The sequence below is a fragment of the Typopeltis vanoorti genome, chromosome 7 (genome assembly GCF_054136105.1).
Source record: "Typopeltis vanoorti isolate ZY-2024b chromosome 7, IOZ_Tvanoo_1.0, whole genome shotgun sequence".
NCBI lineage: Eukaryota > Metazoa > Arthropoda > Arachnida > Uropygi > Thelyphonidae > Typopeltis > Typopeltis vanoorti.
In genome coordinates, this window is record NC_143555.1 from 68,053,116 (window position 1) to 68,073,457 (window position 20,342).

Here is a 20,342-nt window from a genome sequence, read left to right on the forward strand (position 1 = left end):
AAACCATCCGGCAACAAGGTGGAACGTTAATTGGTGGAACGTTTCCTGCAACCAGAATTCAAATCACCATCCGCTGCTGAATTCATAGGCACCGATATCGTCACCTAATATTCCATTTGCATTGCTATTATTCAGAAGATTATAGTATATCTGCAAAATATTACGCCAAAGTATGAAAAGGCTAAAAATGAGTCGAGTTTAGTTCGCACAGCAATGTGCTGTGTTGTGCTTTATTAAAAAAAGCATTACTTTTTAGCATAGCATGCCTTCGGAACAGAGAATAGAAGACCACGAACATAGAGACAGAAATACTGATTCAGATGTTAATTTACACAAGTTAATTCGCATATTAATTCTAATTTATACAAAGTATTATGCATTATAAACATAAACAAAGATGGTTTTAAATTTTAAGTAAATAATTAACTGTTTGCACAACTTCAACTCCTCACAGTGCAATATCAGTATGACGCTTTTACATGTCCATGATGAGGGACATATCATGATCTGTTGAAATAATTATAGGATAATCTGCATACAATTACAAAACAGGAAAGCTGCATATAATGAAACAGAATTGCTCAAAGTTCCAAATTATTTAGACAATTTGATATCATCTGTAAAAATAAATACATCTCAGCGGCACGAAATTTTTTTTTTCAAAAACGAGAATATTTTGTGTTGACTTATGGCAGAGCGCCAGAGCAGCTATGAGAAGGTAGTGAATCTTCATTCCACTGATTACATATATGCATACATAAGCACCAAACACAACATAAATTGCTGATAATACTAAGAAAAAAATAATATCATGTATTCATTAAAAGGTTACTCTTTGCCTCCTTTTGATCGATTTGTTGGATATTAAACTATTGTCTGTCATTAATTCGTATTCCTGTGGAGAATCAATCTTCATTTTTACACTAATCGTCTTGTTTATCAGTCAGTTGTTTGAAAATTCAAATTATCATGGGAGAAAAACTAAGCATGATAGCTAAACGACGCCGATACCAAGAAACAGCATAACTAAATATAATGTTTTAAAAAAATACAAATAACAAGGGGTTGTGCTATCGTAACGATGTGTGATTTCATTATCTTAGTTAAGTTGTTAAGTTTTCTTAAAGGAGTTTTTTTTTTTTAACCTTATGTAATTTCATCCTAAAAATTATGAAATTTTAAAATATCATTTATAGCAATTATCAATTATTTATATGCATTCTTCAACAGCATTGTGTTAAGTTTAATGATAACTATTTCCGGAAGGCCTATATCGCATAAAGTGTATCGTCAGTTAAGCAATGCTATTGAACTGTTAACTGAAAATATTGCTTAATATTATTTTTAATTAAAATGCTATTTTGTAATCTTTTAAAACGTTCATTATTAAATATCTGCATTATACATGTTTTGGTGAAGCTTGAAAAAGCGTATAGTGTCCAAACTGGCGGTACGATATTCCATGCTCTTTCCCTGATCTCTCAATCCTTGTGCATGAGGCGTTCAGCCACACAGGGAACGTCGTACCGCTAGTCTCTCTCTATATAAATAAAAAGAAAAATCGCTCCAGACCTCGATGCTGGCGTCATATATGGTTCAGAAACTGAACTGTGTGAATTTCCTATTCAAATAAGTAGGTAGAAGAGAAAAATTAGTCACTACCCAATGCCTGGAAAGAGGAGAACATAAGATAGCATGCGTGTGTGTGGGGGGGGGGGGGGCTCCTGATAATAGCTAAGTAAATATATCTACCCCTTCCTTGAAAAATATTCCACCTACAAACGGCACCGATGTACTATACAGTAACTGTGTTGTGTTTAAAAAAAAAGGGAAATTGAGGAGTTCTATCAACAATTGAACATGACTGTTATGTTATCTATTCTGGCTTATAATAATTATAATTTTCCTTTGATTTCGTATGCTACTTTGAGAGATTTTCATTAATGCAAACGACTTGAATTTTACTTATTTGTTAATAAATTAAATCTGGAGGACAATTTTTACTATCTTTCAAAAAACTAAAACAGTTTATTTCGCATTTTTGTTTATCTTATACTCATGTTTTTTTAATTTCACAGCTTCATATTCAGCTATGTAGCGCCTATTCGAACCTACCTACTACCGCTTTAAATTCCTGTTTGTATTTTATATTCTTCTCGATCTGTATCTTGAGTCTAATAAATTCGCGGTATCATGTTACAGTGGTTTTCCAATGCATACGGTGATAAGTAAGTCGTCTTTCAACACATTAGCAGTGTTTTTAAGGAATCGTCCCCCATAATCCGGCAAAAAAAAAAAAAAGTAGAGAATGAATTCAAGAAAGATATCTAATGCGAGAATCGTTCCAGGAAAGAGAGCGCTGAGGAAACAGAAGTGTGACCTTGGCAATCCTGCCAACTCAAAACAGTTGCCCTTAAGTTACTTTCTTTTGTGCGGTGGTTTTTTGTGCATAATATCTAACGGCACCATCAGAAACCAAAGAATCCAACAACCAATGAATATAGTTTTGTGCAAATCTGAAGAAACGTTCCACTGAAACACACGAAATGTTACCAACAGCTTACGAGGATGAGACTATCCCAGGCAAAAAACATCTCGCACAGTTTTTGACCATTTTAAACAGGACAGAGAGGATATACAAGATCATCCTCGAAGTGGATGCCCGAAAACGACCTGCGGCCCCGAAATCATGGACAATATGCGCAATTTACTAGCAAGTGGGCGCAAATACTAGCGAGTTAAATGTGAATAAGGAATCAATAAGTCCATAATTACCACAGATTAAGAGTCCGGTTGGTGGCGGTTGCATAAAGATGTCCTTACTCACCAAGCAGTCAACGCGCGGACGTTTTTGTTCGCAACCAGGTACAGTGCTCCAAAACCTCCTTAGTCCATTGACTTGGATTCAACACACTTTTCTTCTGTTTCCCAAGTTGAAGTTAAAAGGATGCCGACTTAATAGTGTTTATGATATATAGAAAAAGTGGACAGCAGAACTAAATACTATCTTAGCAGATCTGTTTCCCAAGTATTTCAAAAAACGTGTATGAACTGTAACAAGTGAATGTGAATTCAGTACTTGGGGGATTATTTTGAGGCGAGTAAGAAAATATTTTCCTTATTTCAATTCAATTTTTTTTTTGCGCTGGGTAGTACACTTTCTATGGAATAATTTAAATTTGTTATGGGATAAAGTCAGCGTTAAAAATAATATTATACTGGTATATAACGAATGGATACAATTCTACATAAGAAGAACAATTAAAGCACCACCACTCCACATATCACAAAGGGAAATTTTATTTCCCTTTGTGATATGTGGAGTGGTGGTGCTTTAACATCAACTATTCTCCATTCAATACCGATGTAGAATAGGCTTTTTTGCGGATAAAACTTGGTAATAATGACAACCAACATGAAGTATGATGACGATGATAATGATGCAATTTTCTTTGTTCTAGTGTATCATCACTGAATGACAAGCGGATAGTGTCTCCAACTTACAAGAGTAAAAAAAAAACACAACTATACTTTCATGCTAAGGTTTGTTCCTAATAAATGCAGCAACTTTATGTCTGGGCCGGTGAACTGAGTTACATCTTTGGAAGGATCCCAGCTATTATTAGGTATGAAACCTCCTAGTAAACCGATAATTTACTCAGAAAGATCAAGTATATAAGTGCTGACCACTTCAAGGAAGAATTGTTATTTAGTTTTTCCACATGGCGATTATGAAATAAATCCGATCATTTTTTGATCGGAATTTCTGCGAGAATTTACAGAAAGTATTTTTCGAGTAAAGATGTTAATTGGATTGTTAATCGATATAGTGCGAACACCAAATCTCGTTTCTTCATAATGAAACCTTTTCTGCAAATAGAAGACTTTTACCAAATAAAAGAGAGCAAACTACTGCTGTTTTAGTTTAAGCGTTAAAGTTGTGTCACTCAATCTATCCATTTCATCTAATGTAATTATTAATAACACTAATTAGATGCACGCTTCTGTTCTCCAATCATGATGTCAATAGCACGCTTGAAGATACGTGAATGGAACTAACAGAAAAACAATAATAGGCACTCTTCATCCCTCTCCATATAAAACGGAAACTCAAAACAACCGAATTATGGCTAGAATGTGGAGTAATTCCATGTTAAATATTACAGTGAAGGTGGCAAAATCTGAAAGAAAACTTTTTTTTCAAGATAGCCACAGAAATGGAACCAAACGATTCTTGATTACTTCAAGTTTTAATTGAATACTGGAATTTTCTGTTTAAAACTGCATGTAATAGAACATTTTATACGGAGAAAGAAATATGGAGAAAAATACCCATTAGAAAGATTTACGATGTGCGGTTAATAATTGCTTTATTCTAACACTTTCCTTAATTGACTGATAATTCACCAAATTTAATTTTATGACGATTTGTACAAATTTTCATCAAAATCCTTCAAGATGTTCAAGAACTGAATGACGTTAAAAGGAAAACAGAAATATCCATACAGTAGTATTTGGTTATCGTCGTCGTCTGTTTTTAAGCCTGTTAAAGATATGCGATTGCTGGGAGCAACTCACAAGCGAAATGTTGCTATATTCACATCGACTACATATTCTATAATATGAATAGATCATTATTTAGTTGTGGGTGTGCGAGCGCATCGGTAATCACACTGTGCTACGCTAAAAATCGCTTTTACTTCCAAATGTGAAATCAGTTGACCCATAGTGTGAATTCATTCACACTATGGTTCCTTCCCTCGAAGGATCCCCGACTCCCTAGAGGTATCTCTTAATAATATTTTTTTTAAATTCAGTCCTTTTTTATTATTAAAATTATGATTACATATTTACAACAGGTTTAATTCTGTTTTTTTTTTGTAACAATGAAATTCGTACAGATTTTTTTTCTTTCTTTTCCCCCCTGTATAATGTAATAATAATAATCATAATAATACAACATTTATTCATTTAACAATGAGTTATATACCGGGTGATTATGAAATAACGTCAAGTGTTCAGAGACCTCTAGTGAGTAATGTATTGGACCAAGCACACCAATATTCCGTAGACGTACACAGTGGAACATGGAGATTCGATTTAACGGGGAAAAAAAACTGGTACAAAAAGTCGCCAACAGGGGAAATTTTGGCGCTACCAAATTTATTTTAGTAGGTGTGACTAATGAATGACTAAATGGTAAATGAGAGACAGCACACATCAATTTCATGACGTTTATTGTTAATTACAAATGAGGTTCAATATGACCACCATTCTGATGTTCCAGGAACTGTATGATGCACATTTTCCATAGTGGCTCGCAACATATCTGAATTGATTTGTCTCACGTGTAACGTTATTCGATCTTTCAAAGTTGGAATATCGGGTACATGTCCTTGATACACAATGCTTTTAAGAAATCCCCACAGCCAAAAGTCACAAGGATTGAGATCAGGCGATATCGCGTGATATCGTTTGTTGTCAGGCTGAAAATTGGAATTCCGTGTGGTGGCCAAATTTTTTTATTTAGTTAGCGACGTCCACGCGATAACGCGTGATCGGCAGTTTGGTGAGGGCTCCCATCACGCGATATCGCTTGATTGGCAATGAACATGTTAAATAAAAGTGCGCTTCGTCACTCCATAAAATCTGCCGCGGCCATGCATCATCCACTTTCATGCGCGCTAAGAATCTCAAAGATAAGTCGATTCGTGTGGTCGCATCACCAGGGCGCAATTCTTGAACACGACTGATTTTATAGGGGTAAAACTTCAACATCTGATGTAGGATTTTCCACGCCGTTGTGTATACGATATCCGTTTGCCGGGATATTGCTCGTGCACTGCTGGAACCCTGCACATTCGTCATCTCCTGTTCCGCAATAGGAGTTGCAACTTGTTGGTGATTGATTGGTTTGCGTCCCCTGCCTACCTACACTGCTAGAGTTCCAGTAGTTTCAAATCGCCGAATCAGTTTTCGTAAATTTTTCATACGCCGAAAATCACGAAGACAAGCACTAGCATTATTGTTCCGCTGATAATAGAGTTTGACTAACAAAGTCAAACTCTATTATGGTAAGAGGCATCAAACTCGATTCCTCTCACCTTACGCTCACGTAAGGTAAGAGGAATCGAAAAGCAGTTCATCTACGAATGATAAGAAATCTCACAGGCTTTCCTTTTATTGCATGATCGCTCACAAGAAACGCGAAAATGCAAATTAATGCATCTTACTCGGGAAACAGCGCCAAAATTTCCCCGGTTGGCGACTTTTTATACTTTTTTTTTTCGTTAAATCGAATCCCCATGTTCCACTGTGTACGTCTACCGAATATTGGTGTGTTTCGTCCAATACATTACTCGCTAGAGGGCTCTGAAGACGACGTTATTTCATAATCGCCCGGTATATATGATTATTATTATTACATTATACAGGAGAAAAAACAGAAAAGAAAGAAAAAAATCTGTACGAATTTCATTGTTACAAAAAAAAAAAAAAAAAACAGAATTAAACCTGTTGTAAATATGTAATCATAATTTTAATAATAAAAAAAGGACTAAATTTAAAAAAAATATTATTGAATGAGATTTAATTTCTCAGCTTTCATCCTCTCGAAGCTTATTTGTTAAGCTTAATTGAGGATGATACCAGTTAGTTATTATTTATTGGTTTTGTTTGCTGTGTTGGGAAGTAGACTGATGTTTAATAGGTTTGATTTCCACTGCAGCCGTTGATTGAGAAATTCGCGCACGCACGCACACACACGATAACTTTTGATGCATCGCTGAACTGGAAGCCTGAACGAATATATTGTTTTTCATTAAGTTTGTATCGTATTTAGGGTGCGTGGATATTATTGTAGTTTGTAAGGTTTCTGTACTCAAAAGGTAATTATTTTATCATGTCTGGGATGTAGAAGTTTCGTGTAGCCTTTCCGAAGTGATTATTGTATTTATATGTGATATAATTAATTGTCTGAGGTCTTGTCATACGGTATGTATTTCTGACTGTCCTGTAGTTGGCATCTAAATAGTGTTTTAGCAAAGCTGCATAGTGACATAAGTGTTTTGCTGTCAGTATTTTGTGTTCTGACATTGCAGTGTTTATAAAGTCGATATTGTCCCTTTGTTCCCAAAAGATCAGTTTGATCATTTTGTACTGTAACGACAATCTATTTAGTTTGTAGGGTGCACAGAAAGCATACATTGTTATAGCGTATCTTAGTATATTTTGGCATAGTGCTTTGTATATTAGTGTTTTTAGGCGTGTGGGAACTATGTCTTTTAACTTGTAGAGCTTGCGAGTTATTGTTCGGAGTTTGTTGTGTAGTTGGTTTATGTGGCTATTCCAGTTCATATCTGCATCGAAGTAAATTCCAAGGTATTGTTTCAACCTTAGTGATTGGTAGTGGTTTTACTGTTCTGTGTTTATTTTATGTTGGAGAGTGGATGTTGGATGGTTATATATTTGTTATCAACTGGTCGAGTCAGTGATTTCTGAATATCATTAATTTTGTCTTATCTGAGTTTAGGTGTATGGAGTTTTTGGTGAGCCAGTCTATGAGCAGATTTATGTCATGTTGCATATTTGTTTGGGCTATGCTTGCGTTATTATGGATGGATATTATAGCTGTATCTTCTGCGTATTGGAAGATCTTACATTTGAGAGGTAGCTGAATAATATCGTTCGTATAAATGTTGAATAAAGTTGGAGAGAGTACAGCTCCCTGTGGCACTCCACTGGTTACTGGTAGCCCTCTACTTCGGTTTGACCCAATATGTGTGTGATATGCTTTCTATTTTGTAGGTAGTTTGTAAACCACCTGTGCCCATCCAGCATGCCTCAGCTTTTCTAATAAGGTTTGATGTATGAGTGTATCAAATGCTTTAGTTAGATCAATAAAGACTACCATGGCAATTTTGTTTTCGTCTAAAGCGGTATTAATTAACGTCTGTAAAGTCTTCCAAGAGAGAGATGTTGTTCCCTTATTTTTCTCAAAAACTGTATTGTGTTTTGGGGATATATGAAAGTTCTCTGTATATGCTGTGAGTTTCTTCAGTACGATCCGCTCCATAATTTGATTGATAATGTTGCCATGGGTCTGTAATTGCTGATTAAATTTCTTTTTCCATGTTTGTATATGGGTGTGATTATGGCGGTCTTTAGCATACTTGGTATCTGTTCTGTTTAAAATATTTTATTTAGTAATTTTAGTAGGATAGGGCCTAAGCTAGTTGCATGTTGCTTGATATCCTTAGGTCTTTTCCTGTGCCTTTGTTTGGTTTGATTTGATGTATTACAGAGAGAACTTCTGCTTCTTTTATGGTTGAGAACCATAATGTCTGTTTTGATTGTTGTCCAAGTGGATGATCACGTTTTGTGATTGGGGGAATATTTCTGTGCAGTTCTTGGATGGAGTCTGCAAAGTATTGGCTAAAGTCATTTGCTAGTTGTTGGATAAGTTTTGCCTCTTTCATGAAGCTGTGTTTTATGGTTTCAGAGGCGTTGGGAGCAAAATCTAGCATCTCGTTGATGAGATGCCAGGTTTGTTTCATGTCGTTTTGTACAGAAGTTAATTTGTCTCTGTAGTAGTTTCTTTTTTACATTTCTTATTTGTGTTGTAAGGCGATTCTTGTTATCTTATAATCAGCTTTTAAATCTCCGTTATTTGGATAGCTCTTTAATTCTTTCCATAGAGCGTCTTTTCTGTGTATTTCTAGGATTAAGTTTTATATTATCCAAGAATTTTGGGTTGTTCTTGAACGAATTCTGACTTTCTTTGCAGCTTTCTTATATATTTCCTCCAGTGTGAGTTTAATGTTGTTGTATAAGATATTTGATGAATCTGCAGTGATAGTATTTCCAAATATTTCTTCTCTAGTACATGATGCGTTGCTAGATATTGTACAGTGTTGTTCTGGTTTTCAATATTTATGTTTATATCGACGATTACCATTACTTATTCGGTTGAGCATATTTCTTGGCGTGAAAGCCAGCAATTGAGTTCGTTCAAGAATTTTATCATGTTTAAGTTTGGTGGCCTGTAAATAGCATTTAGTATTATGGGATGCTGTTTATTGGTGGTATTTGTGATTTCGAGGCAAAGGGTTTCAGCATGCTCAAACTGATAGACAGTTTCTTTTGCTATTAATTTATGTTCGATAAATATTAATATTCCAACCCCTCTTTTTGTTTGGCGGTATGATCTATTTGTTGGAAGCCTGGAATTTGGAAAGCAGTCGCTTCGTCATTAGTTTTGGATAATAATAATAATATATCTTTCATAACTATATAATTATGAAGCCTGAATAAACATTAAAATGAGAAACTATTTTCAATATTACTACATCTATCTAGGCAATTATTCATGCGTGATAGCAAAAAACTAATAATACTAATAAAAAAAATAAAAACTAATAACAATAATCGCGTAGTTCCCAGAACTGACTTTTCTGTGGAGCTTTGGCTAACGTGTATATATATTGGAATATTGAAATACAATTTTAATCAGGCAAACGGACATGACATCTGTTACAAGCCACACGTGCAACATATTTGGAAAATGAATCATGACGTATTAAAGTGACGGTTTTTGATCGCGTTTCATACGATAAAAAATGAATAAAATATCAAAGCAACAGGGAATCGTTTCCTCGCATGTAACAGGCAGGATTTTTTATATCAAGTTCTATTGGAATATCAAATTTTATTTTATTTGCATTACCAATAGAAAATTAAACAAATGGAAATAATACACGTGAGAGTGAAAATCTTGTTTCTGATTTCGCGTATCCTGAGCTTAAACAAAGGAATTATTACTAAGACATTATTAACTGTCTTATTGGGAAAACAGAAATATGATAGACATAACATACGAACGCCTCGGGATCCAATAATGAACCATCCAGATCAGAAATATAACTTTCTGCAATTGTTACGAAACTTAATCTGTTCATCAATTTACCGATACGTAATGTAATAACATTCTTGCACAGCGACGCTACTAATTACCACAACAGTTACATGTCACTTAATGGTATATCAGTTACGATATAACACTGTCATAAATTTTTACATACCATTTTGTATCTCTGTATGGAGTTTCGTTTCTCTGCAAATCATTTTATCTAATTTGGTAATATGAGTTATTAGATTCAAACCAAAAAAAAAAAAAACATAAAAAAGCGATGTTATATAAACAGAGCTGGAATGACACAGAAAATAGTTCTAATAATGTTCATAAATATATTAAGCAATTCATTTAAAGGCAATAAATCTGATAAATCTGTATAGTGGAAAGAATCAAAAATAAATTGTAGCAATTGTTATTTTAAATTGGGTATCAAGAGGAGGAGTCGACCTATACATTATACGTCAAGTGCTGAAAAAAAAAAGGAGTAACGATGATAAAAATTTTCCAGATTATTAGAATTTCAGGTCACAACCGCTAGTTCTCCTTATATTTATTATTTTACGTTAGCGATTAACATCTAGCAAGTCTACTGCCTAACAACATTTTCGTCATAAATGACGAAAGTGTCATTAGACAATGGACAATTAGGCATATTCCAACAGGACGGAGCAATCTGTCACACATCACGTGGTTCTAGAACCTTTATCAGGACACTTCACATTTATTATAATTTGACAGAAAAAAAATTTTAAACTTCCCACAGGCCTCTTTCAGAAAGAACTAAATTAGGCAGCAAGGCTAAATCGGTCTTAGGCGTACGATGAAGAGTATAACTTTCTTTTCTTTTTTTTTAGGAAAACATATACATGTACAAACCTGAAGTAGAATGAAAAAAATAATTTGGCTTCTAGAGTATGTTCTATTTCTTAATAGAAATTCTGTTTAGAAATGGTCACAAAAAGCTATAAACTCATTAGTATCGGGTACGAAGTAAGAGCTAGATAATCAGAACGCTGCTTTAGAGGCCAAACGATACTTTTTTCAAAACTTCGCCTCTCCACCCCCCAAACAGAGGAAGAGGCTTTATATCTATCTATTCTGCACTGTTGTACTATAGATTTTTAATCATCGGCGAGTGAAATTGTTACTACGGGATGGCGCAAAATAATAATAATACAGTACTGAACTTCTACCCCCCCATTTCAGTAAACACGCTATGAGATATGCCACTCGAATGCATGCATATTAATTGAAGAGCACGTGTAGAGTCTTCGCCATTGCTACAACATTTAGCTGTAGCAATGGCGTTAACGTTGGAAGAAAAGACGTTTATTGTTGAGAATTATTTTCGTTCATACAGAGTTGGTAGAGCAAATGGTACAAGCCTACGACATCTTTGCGAGTAATTTTTTTCGTAGTTTCCGCAGCGTATCATAAGCAATGGTGTCGTCATTACCTTAATCGAGAGGTTCCAACGTGCCGGGAGTGTTCTGCCGCAATGCAAAAGGAACATTCGGGGAGACCATGAACTGTTAACACAAATGAGAATCACGGGCATGCGCTACAGTCACACCGAACAGCGATAACTTCGGATACCGAGGAGATCATTACAGAGAATCCTTAAGGAGCTGGGTGCCTTTTCGTCCGCCATTCAGGCGGGTCTGTGTTTTACAGCAACGGATTACGCGGCACGGCGGGAATACTGTGCACGCGTGCTGGCCAATGTCTATGAAGATCCGCCCTACCTCTATAATGTCCGGACGAAGCGTATTTCCATCTAAGCGGTCTAAACAGACGAACCTACAGGTTTTTTGGTTTCTCGAGACTTGACTATGTCCAAGAGAAACCTCTTCACAGCGAAGTCACCGCATGTGGTACGGTTTCCGACGTGACATAATTTGGCCCTACTTCATTGTGGGGGTTGGTATAACCGTGACCTTGATAGCGAACGCTATATAGAGAATGTGTTGTTCCGTTCACCAAGGATTTGCATACGATGTATTCGCAAAAAAAACATTCCATTTCGTACACAGGTATTCCAACAGGACAGAGCAATCTGTCACACATCACGTGGTTCTAGTGCCTTTATCAGGACACTTCCCCCCCCCCTGGAGGCTCATTTCAAGGTTCACAGAATATCCGTACCCTTCACGTTCTCCTGATCTCACATCACTTGATGCCATCGTTTCGGGTATTTGAAGGAATGGGTATTCTACCATAACCCGCTTTCGAACCTTGATGAAGTAATGGATAAAATTACACGATATATCTAGCGGATGTCTCAACCTTTGTTCTCTAAGATGACAGAGAACCTTCGCGTGCGTTGTGAAACCTGTCTTGAAAGACAAGGTGCCCATTTCGAACATGTAATCTATTGTCGTTGTCGTTACTGCTTTATTCCACCAAGATTCCACCAATAGTTGAGGATGTACATATATCAAGAGGCGCGTAAACATATATTTCTTTGTTAATAAACCCATTTACTTAATAACATATATCGTTTTTATTTTATCAGTACTGTTTTCATTTTATTTTATTTTATTTTATTTTGCGCCATACTATATTTTTTTGAAAAAGTAAAGAAAATGTAATTACGAAAATAACATTTCTACCATTAGTTTTCGTACCAAACTGCCACGAGGAAAGAGTAAAAAAGAAAACTCGAAAAATCAATTAAATTTGTATCATTCTCTACTAAGTACACAAATTTAAATTAATAGCTTTAACTTTAATTTGAATGGAATTAAATTAATATTAATTTAAATGAATGTAACAGACACACCAGAAAGGGTATTTAATTAAAAAGCTGGAAAAAAAAATAAATAAAAGGTTGGGCATCCCTGATGGAGTCAAACCGACCAACTTTGGTGTTTCAAACTGAATGACCGTGATATTTTATGTAGAATAATAATAATATCAAATAACAATAGCAAACGTAAGGAAGTGTTCTAATACTTTTAATATCCTTTGGGGAAGGGGGGGGAGGAGCTTTTAATTCTTAACGCCTGCCTCAAAGTCAGACTGCAGCTATATGATTTCCATTCAGGCATATCCACCTTTAGTTGAATACAACTCGATAAACTCCAGTCGCTAACTGCACAGTGGTTGTGAATCTTTCTGTTGTTGTTTGCTTTTTTTTTTTTCTATATATGTTTCATCGAAACGTGATTCGATTTTCAATTAATCCTTATGTTAAACAAACCAGGCAAACGAAGAGTGGGTTAACTTTGATGTATACATCAAACGTTATGAAGTCAATGTCAAATATCCGTATTCTTTCAGGTTATGAGCTGACATGTCTTTAATTGATTACTACAACTATCTACCAAACGAACGGACCTTAGGATCGAATGGCCAAACTAACTTTTTTTACGGTATTTCACTCTATACGAGAGTAAGTCTCGGATGGAATGATTTTTTTTTTCCACAGAAAACCTACAATTTGTCACCAAGTAACTTTAACGCGCGTAAGCAATGGTAAATACACAGCTCAACAAGCTTATTATCCGTATTCTGCATCATGGCTATTTCAATCTTGTAATACGGTGGCAGTTATAACATTACCATCGTATTTCAAAGGTCCTCACACACACACGCACGCACATCAAACCTTTTACATGTCATATTGGAATGCCACAGCCTCTAAATGTGTAGCGGACAGGCTTCAGCTCCATGAAAACGGAAAGAGCGAGGGTGTCGGCAGAAGGCCACAAGGTCGAAGATACTCAGTTCGTCGGCTATATGAAAAACCATGTTTCATTAAAAAAAAAAAAGGCCAGAATAAAATGTTAAAAGTATCCTAAAATTAAAACAAAAGAATCATATTTAATGCTACGCCTATCTTTACTTGCTATTAACATACCCAATGGACCTCATCAACTCTTAATACCTGCCAAGCACACTAGTAACACTGGACTTTGTTCGCACCTATCACCTGGCTTCAGACACAATAATTTGACATCCCTTTCTCTTCTAGATTATCGGAGACTTCAAGGATAGAAGCTTCGATTTTAGCAAAATAAAACTATTCAAAATGCATGAAATCTTCGTAAAATAACTTTTATATAAAATGTTAGCTTACCATTGGCAAACACGATCCTTTCTTTAATTTCCGGCTCTATACACATGCAGTCAAAAAGACGCGTTACTCCCATAGCGTCCGAATACTACAACGGATCAATGAAACATCGTGTACCAACTGCCGCCACAGATATAGCCTCGCAACAGCGATATCCAGATAGTTATTTCAAACATAGGGAGCGCTAGCTGACGTATGAGTACAACACACGCGCACATTCATTTTCTTTTTTTGAAACTATTGTCATTCGGGAAAGCTATTAAACGGGCAAATGTTTTACAGAGAGTGCGCCAACTAGAATGTAATTTACTGATTCAGTTCGCGTGGGAGTTGCCTCTTCTACGTTACTATTAGCCATAAACTACGTTGATGACGTCATACTAGCAGACGTAAAATAAAGTAATGTTTTCTAGTTTTACTCGAAAATAAGTTATGTAAAATCATATTTTTTTTTATTCCCCCAGCGAAATTAAACTGCAGCTAAAGGTTTCATGTTCCGATTTAAAATTCAACTGGGACTTAGTTTTTCAAATATTTTTAAATTTGATAAACCTTTATAGGTTTATCAAATGTAACTCAAATAACATAATATTCTCTGATTTTTATTAATTAATTAATAAAATTCGGAGAAGAGAGTAGTCAAAAAATAGCAAGAAGTGAAATCGATTTTCAGAACATGACGTTAGAAATTCCGAGATAAGTGAATGAATGGGAAATACCAGATTCGACGCATGAGCAGTAAAAACGAAACGACAGGAATAGGGTAATTTTGCGACAGGGTGATTAAATATTATAAACTTGCGTTTTAGTTTTTGCAATATTAATTTTATTCCATCTTATTTGTTTATTTATTTTGGTAGGGAGGAACGTTCTCTCTTAGACTCCGCTAATGACAGAATGCTCAGCAGTGTTTACATAACATATCGCGGTTTCTTATTGTGTGGTTTAAGTGATTTAAGAATCACCTTTGAAATTTTAATGATTATGATGTATAGGAGTCCTACGACATCAATACAGGATCTAGACTGGGTGACTTATTCAACCATTTTATACAGATTGAAATTTATATGTAGCCACTGATAATTAAAAAAAAAAAAAAAACGACAGATAGAAAATAATAAAAATTGAGAAAAAGTTGCGCTGACTGTATGTGTACTTGTAAGCTTCCGTTGGAAAGTATAGCGTTAACAGTAGAATGCATCTCGCACTCTGCTGAGTTCAAATTACCAATTATGATAAAATTTTGTGATTTTTACTGTGCATCATTTAGCATAAATTTATGAGTAAACATTGCTCATGATAATTACTGAAGAATACGTCAGTGATTCACATGAGTGAAAAGTTGGTTGCGAATTTCGTGATACTTTATATGATAGTAAGTGTCATTTAATTGAAGAATTGCAGATGCTGCTCAGTAGATGTAAAAATTATTACGTGACAGAGCGGAAGTATTTATGCAAGGACAAGCATTCAACACATAGAAAGTGGAAAAGCTAAGAAAGTAGCAACTTTTAATGTTTTCAACTAGTAAATACCTTTGAGGAAGAAAATGATAAACAAATATACTTGAAAGCAAGACAACTGAGATAGCTTATCGATTAAGTAATTGTAAATAGAAAACTAAGACTGAAGTAGCAGCCACACCTTATCAGAGGATTTTGGAATTTCTGATCCGTTCTTCGTCTAAAACATAAAACTATGACAAGAAAAAATCCTGCAAAACAAGAAATTTATAAACTATGAATCTAAAGATCATCACGTCGGTCTCAAGTCATTTTTTAACCAGCTAACGCATGAACAGTACAAGGAGCATGCAAGAAAGGCGACCAGCATGGTAAGGAAGGTAAAATCAGATTATGAGACTTACCCGAGTAGGTCAAAGGAAATCCCAAAGAGTTTTTTCATTATGTAGTAAGTAGGAGTAAGAATGACTGTGGAAGAATAACTTTAATGAGTGCACATGGTAGAGAAGTAACAGAGGCAGATGAAATTGTTGAGTTACTGAGTGACCATTTTGCAAGAGTATATCATCCAAATGAAGATATTGTTATGGCAGAGGCAACAGGAACTTCAGGCAACTGGTGGGAGAACAGAGGTTGATGAATTGGAGGTACTTAGGATATTGCAGAATCCGAATGCAAATATATCTGTGCACTTAGATAGGATATCAGCTTGCATTTTACAAGAACGTGCAGGTGAACTGGAGATGCATTTGACTAGGCTGTTTAATTTACGTCTCACCTCTGGAAAAGTCCCAAGAGAGAATGAAAGGAAGGGGAAATAACCCCTTTGCATAAAGGAGGATCTAAGTCTGTGGCAGCAAATTGTAGACCAAGCAGCATCTCAGGAATGGTGATAAAAGTACTAAAAAGTTGGTCCAAAAGATAATAAAATGTAGAAATAAGTGGATTAACTAAGTGGAATAACCAAATAATCCTTTGTGAAGGGTCTGTCGTGCCATAGTAATCCACTAACTTTTTATAATAGTGACAGGCTGAGCTGTATAAAGGGAATAGCTACACGATGACTCTGGCTGTATTTTGCAAAGGCGTTTGACAGGATACCACATGGAACTCTGTTATGCAAACTGAAGCAATCGGGGATGGATGTGAAACTGGTTATATGGCTGATGGACAGATACCAAACAGAAGTGTATAGAGGAGCAGAATCCAGGAGAAGGGAAGTGGTGATGTACCGCAAGGAGCACCACTTGTGTTTAGACCACTGCTGTTTAATTTGTATATAAATGATATAGGGAATTCTTTTGAAGAGAGATATTCAGTTGTTTGCTGATAGTGAAAAGTTGAGTAGGGTAATAATTAATCAAGGTGATTGGTGTAGAGAGCTTGCAGGATGATTTTAATATGCTGATAGTGTGGGAAAAACATAGTGGATGTCAAATGAATGTGGAAAAGAGGGAAGCTGTTGCATTTTGGGCATACAAAGATTATAAAGTGTGAACGACATTGAGGGAAACTATAATACAGGAAATTGATGAAGCCAGGGATCTGGGGGTAGAAATAGTAGTGCGCGCGCGCGCACGCACACACACACACACACACACACACACACACACACACACACACACACACACACACACACACACACACACACACACACACACACACACACACACACACACACACACACACACACACAGAGAGAGAAAGAGAGAGAGAGAGAGAGAGAGAGAGTTGACGTTTCGAGGATATATTGCTAAAGTAGCTCACAGGATTACTTGATCTGGATTACTGTCTCAAGTCTAGTCACCTGGGATGAAGAAGTGGTGATGGGGATCCGGAGACAAGTGACCAAAATGATGAGTGGTCATGAATGCTTTCTATGAGAATAGGTGAGGATTTGTGGATTGCAAAAGTTGGATGATTGGGGTGAAAAGGGGGAGGAATGATAGAAAAATGTAAGTTAGTTAAAGGATTTTAAAGGACTGATGCTTTTACTCAACTTACAACATCCTTGGAAGTTGAGTAAAATTGTGGTTTGTAGGTGGTGTGAGGACTAGATTTTTTGCTTGGATATTAGTGAATGAATGGAATTAGGTTACCTGAGACAGTTCTGAGTACTCTGTCTGTTCGTTTCAACGAGAGGTCCGATAGATATTGTGTCGATAGTTTGGGTCTCCCACGATGAGTCTTAAGACTCCGTGGAGGTGCCACGGTAAATATAGTAAATATATAATTACCTTTACCAACAAAGAATGAAACAGATTATAGATGAGACAGATATTAAAGATAATATAAAGATGAATGGAAGAAAATATACAAAAAACATTCTTTATGAAAATTTCATACTTTTATTTAATTTAATGTATGTACGAAAAATTGTACATACATTAATGACTACATAGAATCTAATAAAATAAAATAAATATTAAAATATAAACTGAAGAAATGAAATGCCTAAACTAGAAGATTATATCATATCAGAAATGAAGGCATACTAGAAAATAGTGAATGTACATCCTAAATGATGAAATAGCAGAATACGGAGAAAAATGAAAAGACCATGTTGAAGCAATGGCAGAAAGATTACCACGAGAAGTTCTATACTGCCATTATAAAGGACATTGAAATGGTTAATTATGGTTAATTTAGAAGCTGCAACAGGCACATTCACTATTCATGGAAAAAATAGACTATTAATAATACTGGAGTGCAAATATATGTTCACCAAAAGAAAGCAAATAATAAATACAGAACTTCATCGAAAACGACACTTGAAGATATACAGTAAGTCCTGTGGAAATGACGTTTGCATTCCAAGCATTGGTTAGCCTGAATAAAGACGTTTTAATGTTAAAAAAACGTTTAATTTTCTTGACCAAAAAGCTCTGGAAATACTTTTATTGGGATTAAATTGATCAAGTGCATATAACAACAACTAAGTTATACCAACTAGTTTCACCAACTAAGTCTGTTGGCATCTTCAGGGTACATAACTGATGTACGGCACTAAAAAGTAAAAAACTGTTACAAACTATAATCAACCGATTCCAATTATATTAAACAAAGAACAGAGCGCGTACAATACATTCATAGAGCGTGGATGATATCACTTGTTGTTATTTAGGAACGTTCTATAGTTGGCACTGTAATTCAGTTCTGGCGAGTTGAAGGATCTGATAAGGGTCTTCCAGATCACGGGCAAGATTAGTCATTGGTTCCTGTTAAGGTTTTGTATACAGCGGGCAACTGTTGTGGCCTCCTTAAAAATTCGGGAGCGGAAGTCCTCCTCCATGTAAGGAATTGTGCTTCTATCCCACTCTATGTTATGGTTCGTTCTTGAGAAATGAAAAGCTAATCCCGATTTTTCTTCTCTGTTATTATTGACGTCACCTATGTGTTCTTTTTGCTTAATTTCAAGGCTCCTTGAAGTTTGGCCGATGTAATTCAAGCCGCACGAGCATGGTATGTTATAAACTCCAGCATATTTGGAGAAAGGATGGCTATCTTTTGGAGATCTTAAGAATTGTCTAATCGTTTCTGTGGGTTTAAAGGCCACTCTTATTTTATGTGGTCTAAGGAGTCTAGCAATCTTATTGGAAACTGTCTCCAAGTATGGAATGACGATGGTAGAAATATAACGTACATCATCTTGTTGTCTTTGTCGGGGTTCAGAGAAAAGTATCTTGTGGACGAGTGTTCGAGGAAATCCATTCATGGTAAGGTTGGTGGATATCAGGGATAGTTCTTCCTGGAGGTCTTGTTGATCTGTTGTAAGGAGAGAGGCACGGTTCTTCAACATATGTACAATACTAAGTTTCTGAGAAATGTGGTGTGAGGAAGTGAAATGTAAATAACGTCCTGTATTGGTAGGTTTGCGGTAAACTGAGAGGGTTGATACCACCATTCGGAAGCTTCTTAATTAAAGTGTCCAGAAATGACACTTTAATTAAGAAGAACTTAAAAGACGTTTTAAGTTCGTCCCGGTTAAAGAAATGTTTTCTAATCTATTCTTCGACGGGTTCCGACTCAGGATTTATTGAGTAGATATATTCTAAATCTTCACAATCAGTTTTTACTGATTAATGCAAAATTTACCCCAAAAGAAAGCAAATAATAAATACAGAACTTCATCGAGAACGACACTTGAAGATATACAGTAAGTCCTGTGGAAATGACGTTTGCATTCCATTCCAAGCATTGGTTAGCCTGAATAAAGACGTTTTAAGTTCGTCCCGGCTAAAGAAATGTTTTCTAATCTATTCTTCGACGGGTTCCGACTTAGTCTATCTCTGGCACGATAAGTGGAAATTCGGATTTTTTTGTCCCATAAACTCAAGAAAATCGACCGTAGAATCCTCAGAATTTTAGACAATAATATAGTGTTGGGGACCGCGAGATGGAGGCGCTTACTCTCTTCACTGAATGCCGTTAAAAGTAGTGATAGTCTTGGGCCAGATGTGCAATTTAATTGTCCTTCTGGCTCCAAAGTTAGATTGAACTAAAACGGCTTCGCTTACGCATTACTGGGAATAGAGGGTGCTAGCGAATTTGTTTTATTCATTTATAACGCCTTTAAAAGAAGGCGTTTCTAATGAGTGAACACCTTCTTTAAAACGCCAATTTAAAAGGCGTTTAAACTTTAAAAAAAAAAAAAAAACATAATCAGAAAGTCACTGTATACGGCTGCAGTTGGGTACTTGGATTTAATTAAGCTCTGGATCCCAGGATTTTCTTGTCTTCAACTGCTATGAAGCTCTTATACACTGTAACGAATTTTGAAAAATGTATTATAGCTCTGTTTTGTTTTATAAAACAAAGAATCTATAATTAAATATATGTTTCGTACTTCGATGCGCTTCAAAAAAATATCACTTATTACAAAGAAAGA

The 20,342-nt window shown here is 35.7% G+C and overlaps 1 protein-coding gene across 1 annotated transcript in view; it reads right to left on the reverse strand.

The window, feature by feature from the left end:
* The window catches only part of LOC150104747 (uncharacterized), a 157,434-nt gene extending 143,339 nt beyond the window's left edge, over positions 1 to 14,095 (reverse strand). The window contains exon 1 of the mRNA XM_090395927.1: positions 13,995 to 14,095. The gene's annotated coding sequence lies outside the window, so the exon portion shown is untranslated. The remainder of the gene's footprint in view (positions 1 to 13,994) is intronic.
* Positions 14,096 to 20,342: the final 6,247 nt, after the last annotated feature.